We start from the raw sequence: 17,028 nt of genomic DNA on the forward strand, positions 1-17,028 counted from the left end.
ATTTTAGACATACTGACCCCAGAATGGAGCAGGGATTTTTGAGAGGACCCTTTCTAGAACCACCCCAAATCACATCATGTAGATGTCACCTATACTTAGCCCAGTCCCAATACCCAAGAAGTCAGTCCCACCAGAGTCCAGCTTACTGGCTCAGCCTGTTCCACCCCAAAGACCACCCTCAGCCCAGAGAACTTTTCTGGAAAAAAGAGAGGGCAAGAAGAACCCCAGGAAGGGAGCTCCTTTTCCTTGTTTAAAGCCTGGTGTTGAGGGGGAGGTACCCCTAGGGCTTGGTTTGAGCTGGTGTCTTGGTGGGCACCCGCACCCAGCACCTCCTGGTGCTGGAGGGATGATTGCAGGTTCTGGGGTAGGGGGGTGGCTGTACTGGGGACAGGGAGCACTGCAGCCCTTAGGCAATGACCATGTGGGAGAGCATGGCTCCCGGGTTCATCCTCCAATCTCCAAGTCTTGGGCACTCTGAAGGCAGAGTTTAAAATCCCACTCCCAGAACTGGTATATACTGCATCAGCACTGGGTTGGGGTGGATGGCACATGGGGGGCACCCATGTTTGCTGCCTGTGTGAGAGCAAGTGAGTGGGTAAAGTCTATATGAGACCAAGTGTCCCAGGACATCTGGGAGGGCCGGCTGGGCCACAAGTCCCTGACCTCTGATCCTAGAGGCCAAGTTTGGCCTGGGGAAGAAAGGGCAGAGGCAGTTTTACTGTAGGCAGCTGTGCCTGGGTGCAGGATTCAGTTTCTATTTCCTAGTACCAGAGCTTCTCCCCAACTTCCCTATTCAGGCTGGAGAAGGAGGGAAATGGGGTGACAGAGCCAGCTGGAGTGCTCTACTGCACAGATCGGAAATCAGGTACAGATGGGCAATTCCGGGAGTACATTATCTTCATAATGGTGGAAAGCCCCAAACATAGGCCAAACATTTAACTTGGAAAGCCATATTATCCATAAATGAGGTCTATTGGCATTGAAATGGGTAGTAGAAGTTTCACATTTCATTCCTTAATCTGACTGTAAATGCTCTTAGCCTGAATGCCCATTCCCCCAAGCTATGCTGGGCGGTGCCGGGGGCCTTCGCTCAGATGAATGAAGTGGTAACAAGTGAAGTGAAATGAGGGGAAGGTGAGGGTCGGGCTGCAGTTGGGTAGGGGTGAAGGTAATGGTTAGGCTGGGATTTGGAATAGAATTAGGGTTGGCACGGAGTTGAGAGTGGTGGTGTTGGGTGAGCATGCAAGTCAGGCCAGGGGCTGGATGGAGATGACGGTTACTAAATGGTAGGGGATAGGATGCAATGGAGGGTGAGGCAAGGTCGGAATAAGTACCCGGGCTGGGCAGGGCAGGAGTCAAGGTGACGGTTAGGATGGGGCTTGGGATGTGGGTTGGAGAAGGTTTGGGGTTGTTCAGGGGTTTGGGTTATGACTGCAGCTTTGATTAATGTCTTGGGCTTGGACACCCAGGTGTCCCCCAGCAAATCCCAGCCCAGCCCCTCTCCCAAGCCTCCTCTCGCCCTCCGGGCCCAGGGATGGGAGTACCTGCTCCACAGGGGGAGATGGCTGCAAGGCTGGCAAACTGCAGGAGAGAAGAATGGAGGGGGCAGGGCCAGGAGCTCGAGGTGCTGCTGGCTCTCCTGGAGAGGAGACCCAGCCTCGGGGTTGCTTCCCCTTTTCCCAAAGCCTCAGCTCTACTGCCCGACCAGGAGGCTGGTCAGGGAGGAAGCTGCCGGCCTTGCATAACACCAAGACCAGAAAGACCTCCCAGGCAGGGGAAGGCCCCCGCAAGGCCTGGGACTCTGGGACTTGAGCAAGCAGAAGTGAGACCTTGGGCCATGTGGGAGCCTCCTCTCTGGCGAAGTGGGAACTGAGGGGTCCTGTTCACCAGCCATAGCCATACTCCTCTCTTTGGGCACCACTTGGCCTTTTTAGGGAGTCTGAGAGAGGAGGAAGGGAGTTTGCTGCGCACTGTTCCTCCTGACAACAGGAAAGGAGACAAGCCCAGCCTGGGGTGGGGGAGCGTGACAGGGCACCCAGACCAAGGTGCTGATTTTCCAGGCCCTTTGGGACCTTCCCAGTACCCTCATTGCACCTGGCTACTCTGGGGACAACCCTCCAAGAAGCAGGCTCTAGTTGTGGGGAACACAGGGGCCCCAACCTCAGGCTAGAGGAGTGCTTCTAATCCCTCTCCCCTTTCCCACTGTCCCTCCCCCCACACACCCCCACGGGATTTCAGTAGCACCCCCACCCCCGCTGAAGCGGAGGAGGAAAGACCCTGCCATGGCTGCGGTACTGTCATGATACCGGAGCCCATTTTATTGAGTGCCTACTATGTGCCAGGCACTCGGTGTGTGGGGCAGATGTTAATTGCTCCAAGCAATCCTGGACACAAGTGACAACACATTTCTTTGTTTCACAACTCAAATTTAATTCAACTCAGCCCCAGCCTATCTGTAGTGGTGGGCACCCAGCCAGACCAGGCCCTCTGTACCCTGTGGGCAAACCCACATGTGCAGATCAAAAGTCACATAAAAATTTGAATCAGGATGGACCCAGGATCCCAGGCCACAGTGGCCCAAAGCAGATATCTCCTGACATTCTACCCTGAAATCCTTAGGCCCCAGAGAGATTAGGTCTCTATCACTCTGTCCTCTTTGTAGCCCTTGCATCACTCCTAACCTTAGGTCATTTCCTTTTTGGACGAAAACAAAATCCCTTTGCTTCCTCCTCCAACACCAACATAAGACTTGTTGGCCCAGAGACCCCCCCAACTCTAAGCCTGTGTGAGTGCAACTTTCCAGCCCCAACCCTTCAGTCCACTATAGACTATACACATCTACCCCACAGCTCCATGGTGGGTAAAGCATATTCCTTCACCCCTTGATTTTGGACCTAGCCATGTAACTTACTCTAGCCAATGGATGTGAGTGAACACAACGTAAACAAAGTCTTGAAGTGTACTTGCATATTTGGCCTTGCTCTCTTGCATTTCTGCCATTGCCAAGCAAAGGATATACTCCAGCTAACCTGCTGGTCCAAAGAAGATGAGAGACATGTGGAACAGACCTGAACCAGACCCATAGGCCAAGCCCAGCCAAAGTCAGCCATACCTGAGACAACCTGCTCAGATCTATGTGTTTATTGCTGGATGCCACTGAGAATTCTGTGGTTGCGTGTTAGCTACAGTAGTAAACTGATACAAGGCCTAAGTCTCAGAACAGCACAGATAGAACTTGCTTACCTTTCCTTGGGGTAAGGAGAAAAAAGACTTTTCTGCTTTGCCTGGTCAGGGAACATTACCCTTCAGTGTTTTCCTAGTCGATAGCTGCTAAAATAAATTTTAAAATAAAAAATTCTTAGGTAATTTCTCAGTAGGTCTCACTGTTATACAGACTTTTAACTTTCACAAACACTTTGTGAGGTAGGTACTATTATCCTCATTCCAGATGTGAGAATCAAGTCATGGGGAAGTAGGATATTTGCCCAAGGCTAACTTTTTCAGCTACAAAAAAATAAATAAGACCTCACCAAAGAGATATACAGATGGAAAATAAACATATGAAAAGATGCTCCTCGTCAATGTCATCAGAGAAATGCAAATTAAAACAACAATGATGGGAATTCCCTGGTGGTCCAGTGGTTAGGACTCCACGCTTTCACTGCTGAGGGCCCGGGTTCTATCCCTGGTGAGGGAACTAAGATCCCACAAGCCGCATGGCTCTGCCAAAAAAACAAACAAAAAACAATGAGATACCACTAAACACCTATTAAAATGGCCAAAATCCAGAACACTGACAACACCAGGTGCTGGCAAACAGGTGGAACAACAGGAACTCTCATTCATTACTGGTGGGAATGCAAAATGGTACAGCCACTTTGGAAGACAGTCTGGCAATTTTCTTATAAAACGAAGCATATGCTTACCATACAATCCAGCAATTGTGCCCCTTGGTATTTATCCAACTGAGTTGAAAACTTATGCTCACACAAAAACCTGCACACAGATGTCTATAGTAGTTTTATTCATAATTGCCAAAACTTAAAAGCAACCAGAATGTCCTTCAGTAGGTGAATGGATAAATAAACTGTAGTACATCCAGACCATGAACTGTTCTTCAGAGAAATGAGCTATCTATCAAGCCATTGAAAGACATGAAAAAAGACATTAAAAATTCCACCTCATCATAATTAAACATATCAGATCAAAATCTGTCCTAAGAATGGCAGATCCTAAAATAACAGAACCCTTCAGAACTGGGAAAGAACATGAGTAAAGATACCAAACAATATATATTTTTTTAGTGGCAATACTTGAAATATAAAATCTTGAATATGAAATTCAATTCAATTCAAAAATCCATTTATTCATAAATAAATGGCTAATAAGTGAATTTATTTCATGGCTTACGGTGCACTCAGTAAAATTTTGATAATGTTTTTTACTTTTGTTCTGGCATGAACAAGCATAATTTTTTTTAAGTGAAATGAAAAAAGTTTGGCTAAAGTACAGAAAACCCCAAATAACAGTGATTTAAAGGGACTTCCCTGGTGGTCCAGTGGTTAATACTCGGTGCTCCCAATGCAGGGGGTCCGGGTTCGATCCCTGGTCAGGGAACTAGACCTGCATGCCGCAACTAAAGATCCCGCATGCTGCAACTAAAGATCCCGCATGCCACAACTAAGACCTGGCGCAGCCAAATAAATAAATATTTTTTTAAAAAAACAGTGGTTTAAATAAAGTAGAAGTGTATCTCTGTCTCCCTCAAATAAAGTGTTGGCATCCAAGGCTGATAGGGCAACTGCATGATCATCCTGAAACGAGACCCCCTCTTATTTTTTTAGTCTGTCCTTTCCAATGGGCTGTTTCCACTCCTGGTCCCAGATCTCTGCTTGAGCTCCAGCCATTACATCTGCATTCCAGAAAGTAGGATGGAGGAAGGAACAAAGCAGGTCATGCGCCCATCTTTTAAAGATAATTCCTTATATTGCACACTTCATTTCTGCTATGTTGCACTAGCCAGAAGTTAGACACAGAGCCTATGTCTTTATTCCAATAGATGATGCACACAGGTAAATATTGGGGGCTCTTTACTAAGGAGTGGGGGAGGTAAAGCCCTGCTCTCATATAGAGCAACCAGGGCCCTAATTCAATCATTCATTCCTTGGACCTTCTAGGATCCCAGGTCCAGGCCCCGCCCACTCCTCCACCACATCTCTGCAGAGCCTCCTATCTCCACCAGAGGGCGCCAGAGCCCTCTGCTTCCTTGTCTGTCCTTTCAGACCCAACTGCAACATCTGAGGTGTGGACAGCTCAGCCCAAGTGACCCATGAGAGATCTTCGGGACCCTGCTCTGGTCAGCCTGTGGGCAGGTGGGAGTCATGTAGCTCAGTGGTTAGGAGCCTGGGCCCTGTATGGATCTGAGTTCAAATCCAGACATATCCTTCACCAGCTGTGTGATCATAGAGAATTCACTCAAACACTCTGAACCTGGAGCCTCACAACAGCTTGTGTGAAAAGCTTCCCACAGGGCCTGGACTGTCAGAAGAGCTCTGTGAGTGCAGAGTGAGAGTGACTGAAGGCTGTGCTCCCACCCCGCCCCCCCCCCCAAGATGCCTCCACTCTAATAGATACACCCTGGATTTTCACTCTTTCAAGTATCCCACCAAGCCTGTGGTCCGTCCCTCTGGCTCTCCTCCCCTGTTCACACATCTTGTACTCACTCACTTCTGCTCCCCAAGAGTTTGAAGGCTCTGGAGTTCTTAGGGAAACAGAAGGGCCACCCTCCTCCCCCAAACAGCCACTAGGTCTGAGAGACTGGTTTGGAAGTCAACAGGCCCATGTAGACTTCACAAGAAGATTAAAAGACCTAAGTTATAAATGTCTCCCTTTTTGCTTCCTGTGCAAGGTCTGGGCGTCCAGTGTGAATACTTGCCAGCCCCAAAGGACCCCATCTGTGCAGACCTGGATGGAGTTAGAAACACTTAAACCACTACACCGACTTCCAGTTCAAGACGGTGGGCTGAGAACATGTCTCTACCTCCCCTAGTGCCTCAAATACCACCAAAAGCACAGTGAGGAAAGGGAAAAGGAAGCAAATCCATCGAAGGGCTGAGGACACGATGGCTGGGGTGGGGGTAGGGGGGGGCATCAACTGTCCAGGGATTTTTATTTACTTTTAGAAGATAGAAGAAGGGCGGATTGCAATGAGGCACAAATGGGGGCAGAGGAAAACACAGCTGAAGACTGCCTGAGAGAAAGCTGCTCCAGAGACCTGAGCAGGCATGGAAGCAGGAGAGGACCCTCCACGGGAGACAACACCCCTCAAAGGGATGGCGGGAGGCATATGGACCACTCCCCACCGCCCTGACCACTGCTTACGCTCCAGGGCAGAGGAAATACCCTACATCAATGCCAATACCAATCAGCCCTGCCCTTCAGTCCTAAAAATGAACTGGTCACCAAGTATTACCAGACAACTGAGAAAAACCAACAAAAGGAGAAGGATTAAGAAAAGAATATCACTGGGCAAAGAGCCCATTTTGTGTGTGTGTTACTTTAAGGTCTTGCACCATCCCAAGCCCTTGTCCAGATATGGGCCATATATAAATATATGTATCCAATATATTTATCTACACACGCACCCACTTTAATGTACTTGCAAATGGATCGTTAGGATGGTCATAAAATGGACACACATCTGGGTGGGAGCAACTGCATGTTTCCCATACTACCTGGCAGTTGTCATTAAAAACACCAATAAGAGGGAGCAGAAGTGTATTTGACTGGGAGAATGATCCTTGTTTCCTTTTCATTATTCTTAATAAAAGGAGATGGTGAAGAAAGAAAGAAAGAAAGAAAGAAAGAAAGAAAGACAGACAGACAGACGGTGGGGGGAGGGAGGAAGGAAGGGAGAGAAGAAAGAAAAAAGAATAGCAAATAGCTCTTCAGGGCTTACGGTGGGCCTGGCCATGGTCTAAGCATTTTACATTCAGTAACTCATGTAATGACCCTCTGAGCTAGGTGCTATTATTATCCTTTCTGGGAAATGGAGTCACAGAAAGGCAACATAGCTTGGCTGAGGCTTACATAGCTAGTAAAGGGCAGAGAGATGGAATCTGAACCCAGGCAGTCCATTTCTTGCATTATACTCTGAACTATTCAGCTATACTGCCTCTTTAATAAATTAAATAAAAGGTGAACAAACTGATCCAAGAGGAAATAGATAAGGAACAGAGGAGAATTTATAAAAAGAAAGATTCTAATGCTATTACATTCATAAAACAAAAAGGGGAAGCTATGAAAAAAAAGCAAGAAATAATTCTTGGAATTTTAAGCTAGAATCACTGAAATAGAAAGAATTCAATAGGAAGGAGTGTGAACATCTGTGGTTTGGGTGTACAAAATGAATTCATTCTCCTTTTGGTAAAAACTACTCTGATTTCCCTCCTATATTCTCAAGTCCTGTGGATTGAGTTTGATTGACCCCCCCACCCCCACATTTGCTACATGAGAGAAGCATGTTGCTCCTGGCAGACCACAGTGAGGAGTCAGGGAATGACGACAACACTGAGTGCAGAGGAAAGATATATAGTGACCCTGGGTCCTTGATGACATCATTGGAGTTCCTGGATCAAGCCTTACCTGAAGCTAAAGGGGTGAGTGCATCTCACTCTCAATATCCACTGATCAAATCCCACTGGACTCCAATTATTCTTGCCTCAGTTGTGTGTCCAGCCCTCATCAGTCACCATCAAGGTAAACTGCCAGGCATTGGGTATAGCCCACCCCTGAAGGTACTGCAATTGGAAAAAAACCCAAATCATACAGTTGGACTGGGGAGCAGCAGTTCACCAAAAGAAAGGGGAGGTGAATGGAATGCTGGATAAACTCAACAACAGTTACCATATCTCACTACACATACAAAGGACCCAGCATGGGACAGTGTATATGGCAAGTTGACTTTGTGGTAACATAATGGAGACAACATCTGTTTCTTCTCTCAGAAAGAAAAAAAAAAAAAAAAAAAAAAAAAAGGTGGGGCTTCCCTGTGGCGCAGTGATTGAGAATCTGCCTCCTAATGCAGGGGACACAGGTTCGAGCCCTGGCCTGGGAGGATCCCACATGCCGCGGAGCAACTAAGCCCGTGCGCCACAGCTACTGAGCTTGTGCTCTAGAGCCCGCGAGCCACAACTACTGAGCCTGCGCGTCTGGAGCCTGTGCTCCGCAACAAGAGAGGCCACGATAGTGAGAGGCCCGCGCACCGCGATGAAGAGTGGCCCCCGCTTGCCACAACTAGAGAAAGCCCTCGCACAGAAACGAAGACCCAACACAGCCAAAATAAATAAATAAAATGAGAATCCATTTAAAAAAAAAAAAAGCCCAAGTTCAAGTTTGCTTGGAGCAGCCAAGGCTCTCAAGAAAAAAAAAAAAAAAAAAAAGGTAATTAGAAAACCAGAAACAACAAAATCTATTCCAGGAACCAAATATGGAGCAAACACATCTGAAGCATGATTCTGAGCAATTAGTGGAGTGAAACAAAAGAGAATCTACTTAACCTTAACATTTGAGACAGCAAATATTCTTCCTCAAGCAGCATAGGGTGGAGGAAATGCCATTACACTTCCTTCTCAGTAGAGGCATCTTATTACTTGGTTCTGCAGTAAATAATGCTTATATAATCATAAAATTGGTTGGTTTTCAGTTTTCAGAATCAACCTAAAGACAAAGAATGGAAGATTTAATTATAATTACAGTACAGAATATAAGTGTTATAAACTTTGATCAAGGAAACACAAAAGTAAAACCAACAGAAATTAGAAAGAGGTGGGGAAGGAAGATGGCAGATGGCATAGAGGGGCTAGTTCTTTTTATATAGTGGCAGGGCTCAAGAAATTCTGTCCGAAGTTGATGAAAGAGGAACTAAGTTTTAAACTCAGACCGTTTACAACTATGAATAACACCAAAATAAGTCTGCAATAATAATACAGCTAACACAATTGAGAAAGTAGGCACGGGGAGATGAGAGATAGTGTGATTTAAATTCTTGCTTTAATGATGAGGCATCATTAGATGTTCTCTTGAGTTACTAAACTGAGAAACAGAGGTAAAGCATATTATTTAAAACTATGATGTTAAGACTCTGGAGTATCTAAAAATGGAAGATGTTCTGAGGAGTGGAACTGAGTGTAGAGAATTTTGCTTTTTGATTTGTGTCATTCGGTATTGGTTGAGTTTCTTTACTTACACTTACAGCACCAGAGCAGCAGCCCCCCACACACCCACCAGGCTCCACCTCCTATGTTTACAGGGAGGGTTGCCACTCCCCTCCCACCTCCTTCTGGTTTATTTTCCTGTACTGCAAAGGCTAGACAACTAAATTTACATTTCCCAGACCACCAGCTACCTTAATGTCACCACGCCATCCAGCCATAATTAATTTCCCACTTCACCAAACTGGTCAAATAATAGTCTCTCCCCAAAATCTGGAACTGGGACTAAGAGACACCATTTGGCATCTGCTTGTAGCTGAAATGAAGGGCAAATGCATTCAGGAGCTGTGGAATGATCACATGCATGGAGAAAAAAAAAGTAAACAAAAGGCAATCTGTTAAGAGAATTAAAAGACAAGCACAGACTGGGAGAAAATATTTGCAAAACATATCTGATAAAAGATTGTATCTAAAATATACAAAGAACTCTTAAAGCTCAACAATAAGAAATCAAACAACTCCATTTAAAAATGGGCAAAACATCTGAACAGATACCTCATCAAAGAAGGTATATAGATGGCAAATAAGTATATGAAAAGATGCTGAACATCATATGTCATTGTGGAATTGCAAATTAAAACAACGACTATCAGAATGGTGAAAATCCAGAACACTGACAACACCAAATGTTGACAAGGATTTTTGTTGTGGAGCAACAAAAACTCCCACGCATTGCTGGTGGGAATGCAAAATGGTACAGCCACTTTAGAATATAGTTTGGTGGTTTCTTACAAAGCTAAACATAGTCTTACCATATGATCCAGCAATCACACTTCTAGATATTTCCCCAGTTAAGTTGAAAACTTATGTCTATACAAACCCCAGTACAGAAATGTTTATAGAAGCCTTATTTATAATTGCCAAAACCTGAAAGCAACCAAGCTGTCCTTCAATGGGTGAATGGATAAATAAACTGTTACATACATAAAATGGAATATTATTATTCAGTACTAAAAAGAAATGAGCTGTCAATCCATGAAAAGACATGGAGGAACTTTAAATACATGTTACTAAGTGAAAGAAGCCAGTCTGAAAAAGCTACATATTGTATAATTCCTACTATTTGACATTTTGGAAAAGGCAAAACTGTAGACAGTAAAAGGATCAGTAGTCATCAGGTATTCCAGGAAAGAATAGGTGAAGCACAGGGGATTTTTAGGGCAGTGAAGCTACTCTCTATGACACTGTAATGGTGAATATCTGATATTATGTATTTGGCAAAACCCGCAGATGTACAATATAAAGAGTGAAATTTAATGTAAACTATGGGCTCTAGTTAATAATGTATCAGTATTTGTTCATTAATTATAACAAATACATCACACTAGTCCAAGATGTTAATAATAGGGGAAGCTGTGTGTGAGGGAGGGGATAGACGGGAACTCCCTACTATCTGCTCACTATCTTTGTAAATCTAAAACTGGTATTAAAAAAAAGTCTAATAAAAAGGCAGTCTGCAGCAAGAGAAGAATTTAGCAGATACACAGAGAGCAGAAGGAGGAAAGTGGCCAGGGCGACAGCTCCCTGCTGCTGGCCTATTTCCAGTTCCTTGTTCCAGGCCCTTGTGGAGTCCAGATGCACTCCTCTGCCCCCACATTCTATAACATACAAACCCCTGTGATATGAGCTTCTCCTTTACTTATGCTGTTCTAATGGGTTTTTTTTCAATAAATTTATTTATTTATTTTTATTCATTTATTTTTGGCTTTCTCTAGGTGCGACGAGCGGGGGCTACTCTTCGTTGCAGTGCGCGGGCTTCTTTCTCATTGCAGTGGCTTCTCCTGTTGCGGAGCACGGGCTCTAGGCAAGTGGGCTTCAGTAGCTGTGGCATGCGGGCTTCAGTAGTTGTGGCTCACGGGCTCCAGAGCACAGGCTCAGTAGTTGTGGTGCACAGGCTTTGTTGCTCCGTGGCATGTGGGATCTTCCCGGACCAGAGCTAAAACCCGTGTCCCCTGCATTGGTAGGCGGATTCTTAACCACTGCACCACCAGGGAAGTCCCTCTAACGGGTTTTTATTACTTGTGTGGCACTTCTCAAGCCATCATCCAAATGGACCAGTCTCAGGTGATGTTATGACAGATGAGGTCCAGTCTAGCAATCAAAAAGTAATTTCAGCACATTTCAGGTTGTGTGTTTTCTTGAACACCGCGAAAGGGATTTTCACACTACAACAGCACATTATAAAACCTCTTTTTTTTCCTTCTCCAATCCACTTTGCCACACACACCACAGCTGCTCTTAAAATTCTCTCTCTAAAAACTCTTCCAAACAATTTCCTCCAACCCTAGTCCATAGACCTCTTGTCTTCCCCCAGCCTCCCTCCATCCTGATTCTGCATCATAAAAGCCAAGAAGTGTGCTGAGGAGGCAGAACCCTCCTCATGATCGGAAGCGGGTGGATGAAACTGAGCAGCAGAGCCAGAACAGTCTTTCTGGGCAAGAGGGGGACAGACTGCCTCCTGGGCAGGGCTTGTCTGCTCTTCCACACTGTGTCTTGCTGATCTCATTGCTCTGGTGGCTTCAATTCCCATCTCCGTGAGAATGACTGCCAAATTTCTACCCACAACTCCAAACTCTGCTCTGTGCTCCAGGTCCATTACCCACTGCCTAGTCAACATTTTTCCTTAGGGTCAAATCAGATAGGATTACATTCTGCTATGAGTAACAGAGACTGAAAATACAGGGTCCTAAACAAAAGAGTTTCTTTCTTTCGCGTTTAAAGGTCTGCAAGTACTCAGCCCTGGGTGGGCATGGGCTATTGCTGAGTGCCAGTCTCCTTGCTGGTCGCTTTCTGCTATCACTGGGGTGTGTCCCTCAACCTTATGGTCCAACATGGTGGTTAGAGCTCCAGTCATCCCATCAACATTCCAGGCAGCAAAATGGAGAAAAGCAGGATGAGGAACAAGAAACAATGGGCAACCAACAGCAGTGTTTAAAAGCTGAAAGACACTATGGAACACTTCTGTATGGCTGAAAAGAGAAGTTTCTATTATGAAGAAAAAGAAACTAGATAATAGAGGAGGGGGCACCCAGCACTGTCTACACAGCATTCTCTCCAACTTGACATGGCTGAAAGGAAAGTGTCTTCTCTCCCCCAACATCTTCTTTTCCCTTAGAGTCGTGGCCCTTTTCTGTACCCCCATACCCTAGCAGAGAGGCCATTCTGTGGGGCAGGGGTTGGCAAGGGGAGGTGTTGCCCAAGGTAAGTGAAGGCGTGAGCACAGAAAGGGTTGTGCAGTGAAGCTGAACTCCCAGTGGTCAGGACTAGAGACCAAAGATCCCAAACAGAAGATGTCCAAGTGGAGCAAGTGGGGTTGAGGGTTCCCGAGCAAAGAACCAGCATGCCTGCTGGGGTAGGGCACAAGGGAGGACTGTACTTGAAAGCATCAGGGACACACACAGCCAGACACTCATCCAGCTGTAGAGTCTGCTGATTCCTTTCTGCCTCCTGCTCACTCCACCTTCCATGCCTTTGTCTGCAGCTTCCTCTTCTTGGAATGCCCTGCCCACTTCTCCACATGGATGACTCTCTCAGTCATCCTTCAGGATGCAGATCAAGCATCACCACCTCCAAGAAGTCTTCCCAATGTCCCTGTTGGGAACCCTAATAACATCACTCTGGAGAAGGAGCTGCAAGTGGAGCCGTGTCAGTGCAGAGTTCTGGGAGACAGGGCCAATTCCGGTGCTTTGGGGGTCATTTGGGGCAGGGTATTAGGGAGGCTCAGCAGGAAGGTGGAACCCCAGGGCTCTCTTTTTATGAAGGAGGAGGTGCCAGCTGCCCATGCAACAGCGGAGGCAGGGCATCACCAGGGCTGAGCCTGAACTCCTGGCCACAGGCTGGGCCTCCCACGCTCCCATCTCCAATGAGGAAAATGATGCAGATGGATGCTATGAGCCACAGAGAGGAAGTCCAGCTGGGTGGGGCAGGCAGAGTCATTCCTGGAAGGAAGCTCGCACCTCAGGAATCTGGTAGAGGAACACTCTAGAGGCCTCTGTCCCAGGAGCCACCCACCTTCCATCCCCAGGGAGGGGCAGGCAGGGCTGGACAACTATCCAGGAAGGCTGCATCTGGGTGCCCAGGTACCATCTTCCCTTCATCAGTCTCCTGCAAGAGCACAGGCTCTGAGACAGTCCACTGAATCGATCTGTGCCCTGAATCAGCAGTGGGTCTGAATTGGGCAGTGTCCTCTTCTCTCTAAGCCTCAGCTTTCTCCTCTGTAGAATGGAGAGTCCCTCCCCACCAAGGGTGTTGTGGCAGCATAAGTGGCAGGTAAGTTACCCAAATAGGCACCAGCACACCACGAGGTGCAGTCAACAGGGTCTACTGATGGAAAAAAACTTCTGTCCACCCTCTCCTCCCGAGGGAGGCTGTGGGAATACCTGCCCTCCTCCTGGTGTATGTGTGGGGTGTGTGTGTGTGTGTGTGTGTGTGTGTGTGTGTGTGTGTGTGGTTTGTGTGTCTCTCTGTCTGCCTGCCCCAAGCTCTGGGGTGGAGCAAGCAGCCGGACTTGGGCAAGAGGGAGGGGAGACAGAACACATAAGCTTAGGTGGAAAATGACATGTCCTAAAGACAAATATCACCCTCTGCCCTAATACTGCCTGCTGGTGTGCGGGTCAGGCACCAAGCAAGAGGAGCATTGCTCCTGCCTTCCAAACCCAAAGAGTTTTCCTAAAAGCCCCGCCTGGTGGTGACCAGGGCTGGGGGCTCTTTGAGCAGACACAGCACCCACAACAGGTTCCCAGGGGCCAGTTTCTCCCAAAGAGCCCAAGGGAGGAAGGGTGCTGCCTGCCAAGCAAAGCAGGGCTGGGGCTGGCCCAGGTAGAACAAAGGTTCAGAAGCAGAGAAGGCAAGTTGGGCTTGAAGGGCAGCAGATGCGGTTGGAGGTTAGGGCTGGGAAGGGGAGTTTGAGAGGTCAGCCAAGGGCAGTCCAACCCTTGGATCACTTGGCTCTTCTGCTGTAGGTAATGGGGAGTCATGGAGAGTGTAGGAGCGGTGAAGCAATGGAACCGGATTTGCACTTTCTAAAGTCTCCTCCAGTTGCACAATAGAGGTGAACTGGAGGGGCAGGGCTGGGAACGAGGGCATCCACAGGAGGGGGATATCCTGAGTGCAGGCCAGAGGAGGGAAGCGTGACCTGGAGAGAGGCTGCTCCTGAAAGGACACACTCGGAACTGATCCTTCCTCGCTCCTCCCCCACCGGGGAGAAGCAGGAAGCGGGTGAGGTCAGTGGGTGGGTCCCCATAGCGATGGAGGGGAGAGGAGGGAGGTGCAAGGGCACAGGGAGGATGACAAAGGGCAGGGGCTCTGCAGGTCCCTTGTCCATGCCCACCTCAGCCCAAATCTTCTGGTGGCAGTTGAATCAAACCTCCCAGTGGCAAGGATTCACTGGGATTGTTCGGTGTCCTTCTCTTGTGTCTGACTGGACGCTGCCCAAGGGTGGGGCTGTGATGCCTATGTCAGACTGAGGGGGCCTAAAATAGGGGGGGGAACAGAAGGCTGCTAAGCAGAAGGGCACCAGGGGCTGGGGACCTCCCCACCCATGACTCTTCTTCACTCCTGCTCAGAGCCTGCTGCTGTGGCCCTCAGAGATGAGCCAGTCTGTGGAGCTGGGGGTGGGGAGGGAGGAACACCTGGGGTGGAGGAAAAAGAAAAACAAGAGGCAGGTTGTGTTTGAGGGGCTGGACCCTTTGCCCCTTCCCCATACACTAATGCCCAGCCACACTTCAACCCTCCCCGGCTTTGCTCGGCCTCTGGAATGAGAGGAAGGCCTGCCAGCCCCCATCACACACTTGTCACACACAAACAGACAAATACAACAAACACACTTACACACACAAAGACATAAGCTACAGAGACACACATATATAATACATACAGACACACCGACAGGCATAGACACATACAGACACAGTCACATGGACATCCCAAGAGACACACTCACATATGGACACAGACATACATATACACACAGTCATAGACACACAAAGACACACTCATACACATAGACACACACACAGACACACCAACAGATACACACATTCTTACAGACACACATTTGGAACAGCCAGTAGAGGTTGCTGATTGGATACCTTGCTGGCTTATTGGCCAGTGCTAACATCCAAAATTGTTTGGTTCTGCACACCCCTCACCCCCAATCTCATTGCAGGGAGCCCTCTGGAGCAGTGGCCCTGACAATAAGGGCAAAAAGTCTAGGAGAAGGACTTCCCTGGTGGCTCAGTGATTAAGAATCCGCCTGCCAATGCGGGGTACATGGGTTCAAGCCCTGGTCCAGGAAGATCCCACATGCCGCAGAGCAACTAAGCCCGTGTGCCACAACTACTGAGCCTGCGCTCTAGGGCCCGCAAACCACAACTACTGAAGCTCGCGCACCCTAGAGCCCGCGTGCCACAACTACTGAGCCCATGTGTCGCAACTACTGAAGCCCGCACGCCTAGAGCCCGTGCTCCACAACAAGAGAAGCCACCACAATGAGAAGCCCGCACATGGCAACGAAGAGCAGCCCCTGCTCACCACAACTAGAAAAGCCCGCTTGCAGCAACGAAGATCCAATGCAGCCAAAAATAAGTAATAAAAATTTAAAAATAAGAATAAATAAAATTTTTTAAAAATTAAAAAATAAAATAAATAAATAAATAAATAAAAAGTCTAGGAGAGATGACACTTTAGCTGGGGAGCCTTTTAGATGGGCAGAGAGGAGGAGAGAAAGTACTCCAGGGAGGGACAATAGCCCCTGCCAAGGTTTGGGGTGGGAGGGGCAGCTGATGCCCAAAGAACTGTGGGAGCCTTCTTTGGGGAAGGGGCTGGGGGAACAGACAGGAGGCCAGCCCCCCTAACACAGAGAGACAAGCTAAGAAGCAGCCCTTGGCCCCACCCCATCTGTGCCCAGCCTAAGCCTTTGTGGGAACACACTGGGCAGAGAGAAAGGGGCCAGGCCCAGGCCCTGCCAGAACCAGGAGGTGGTGGGCGTTATGGGAAGTCAGCTGCCTTAGAGGGGCCTAGCAAAGAGATCTCCACTCTAAATCTCCTGTTTGGAGGCCAGGTCCCCAAATCCCCACGAAAGCATGGGTTAGGACAGGAAGAAGGTCATGAACCCACACAGGAAAGGAGCTCTGTGCTCCTTGCCAAAGCAGGATGAGTTCTGAGTGATCCCTTTGCTAGCAGTGGGGAGCCAAACTGTGAGAACCCTTCCCTCCCTACCCCAAACTTCAGCAAGGACAGACCTAGGCCCCAGCCTGGGGCTTAAAGGCCTGTCCTCACCCTCAATCTGGCTTCTTCTCTCTTCTCTGACCCTTGGAGACCAAACTCGGGATCTTGGGGGTGGGGTGGGGGTGTCTGGGTGAAGGGACTGCGAGAGTCCGGGGCAGGGGCTGGAGGGGTCTGGGCAGGGCCCTCCCTCTCAGCAGCTAGGCCCCCTAGGCTGAATCCCGAGGTGGCCTTGGGGTGGGCAGAGGAGCCCTTCGCAGTCGGGCTGCAGGAGGCCTACCAGGGCCTGAAATTCCTCTCCTCCTCCCTCCACCTCGTCTCCTCACCCTTCTCCCCTCACGGCCCCCCGGGTGGCTGGGAAGTGGGGGAGGCGCAGGAGGGGCAAAGGGAGGGGCGGTGGACTCGAGCCGGGCCGGGCCCCTCGGCGGAGGCCCGTGTTGCAGGCCCCGCCCCGGCCTCGCACATCTGGGCTGAAGCGCTGGCCCACCCGGCGGCAGCGGCAGCGGCGCGGCCATCCGGCCTGTGGGAGGGG

General features: G+C 48.5%; 1 protein-coding gene across 2 annotated transcripts in view; it reads right to left on the minus strand.

Moving 5' to 3' along the window:
- Positions 1-17,010, minus strand: part of SIGLEC1 (sialic acid binding Ig like lectin 1) — a 36,702-nt gene extending 19,692 nt beyond the window's left edge. The window contains exon 1 of one of the 2 annotated variants that reach the window (XM_082358957.1): positions 7,645-17,010. The gene's annotated coding sequence lies outside the window, so the exon portion shown is untranslated. Of the gene's footprint in view, positions 1-1,544; positions 1,628-7,644 lie in introns of those variants that run through there. The other variant, XM_082358956.1, reaches the window with a different exon arrangement.
- Positions 17,011-17,028: the final 18 nt, after the last annotated feature.

The sequence above is a fragment of the Balaenoptera borealis genome (assembly GCF_965194805.1).
Source record: "Balaenoptera borealis genome assembly, chromosome: 16".
Classification (NCBI taxonomy): Eukaryota; Metazoa; Chordata; class Mammalia; order Artiodactyla; family Balaenopteridae; genus Balaenoptera; species Balaenoptera borealis.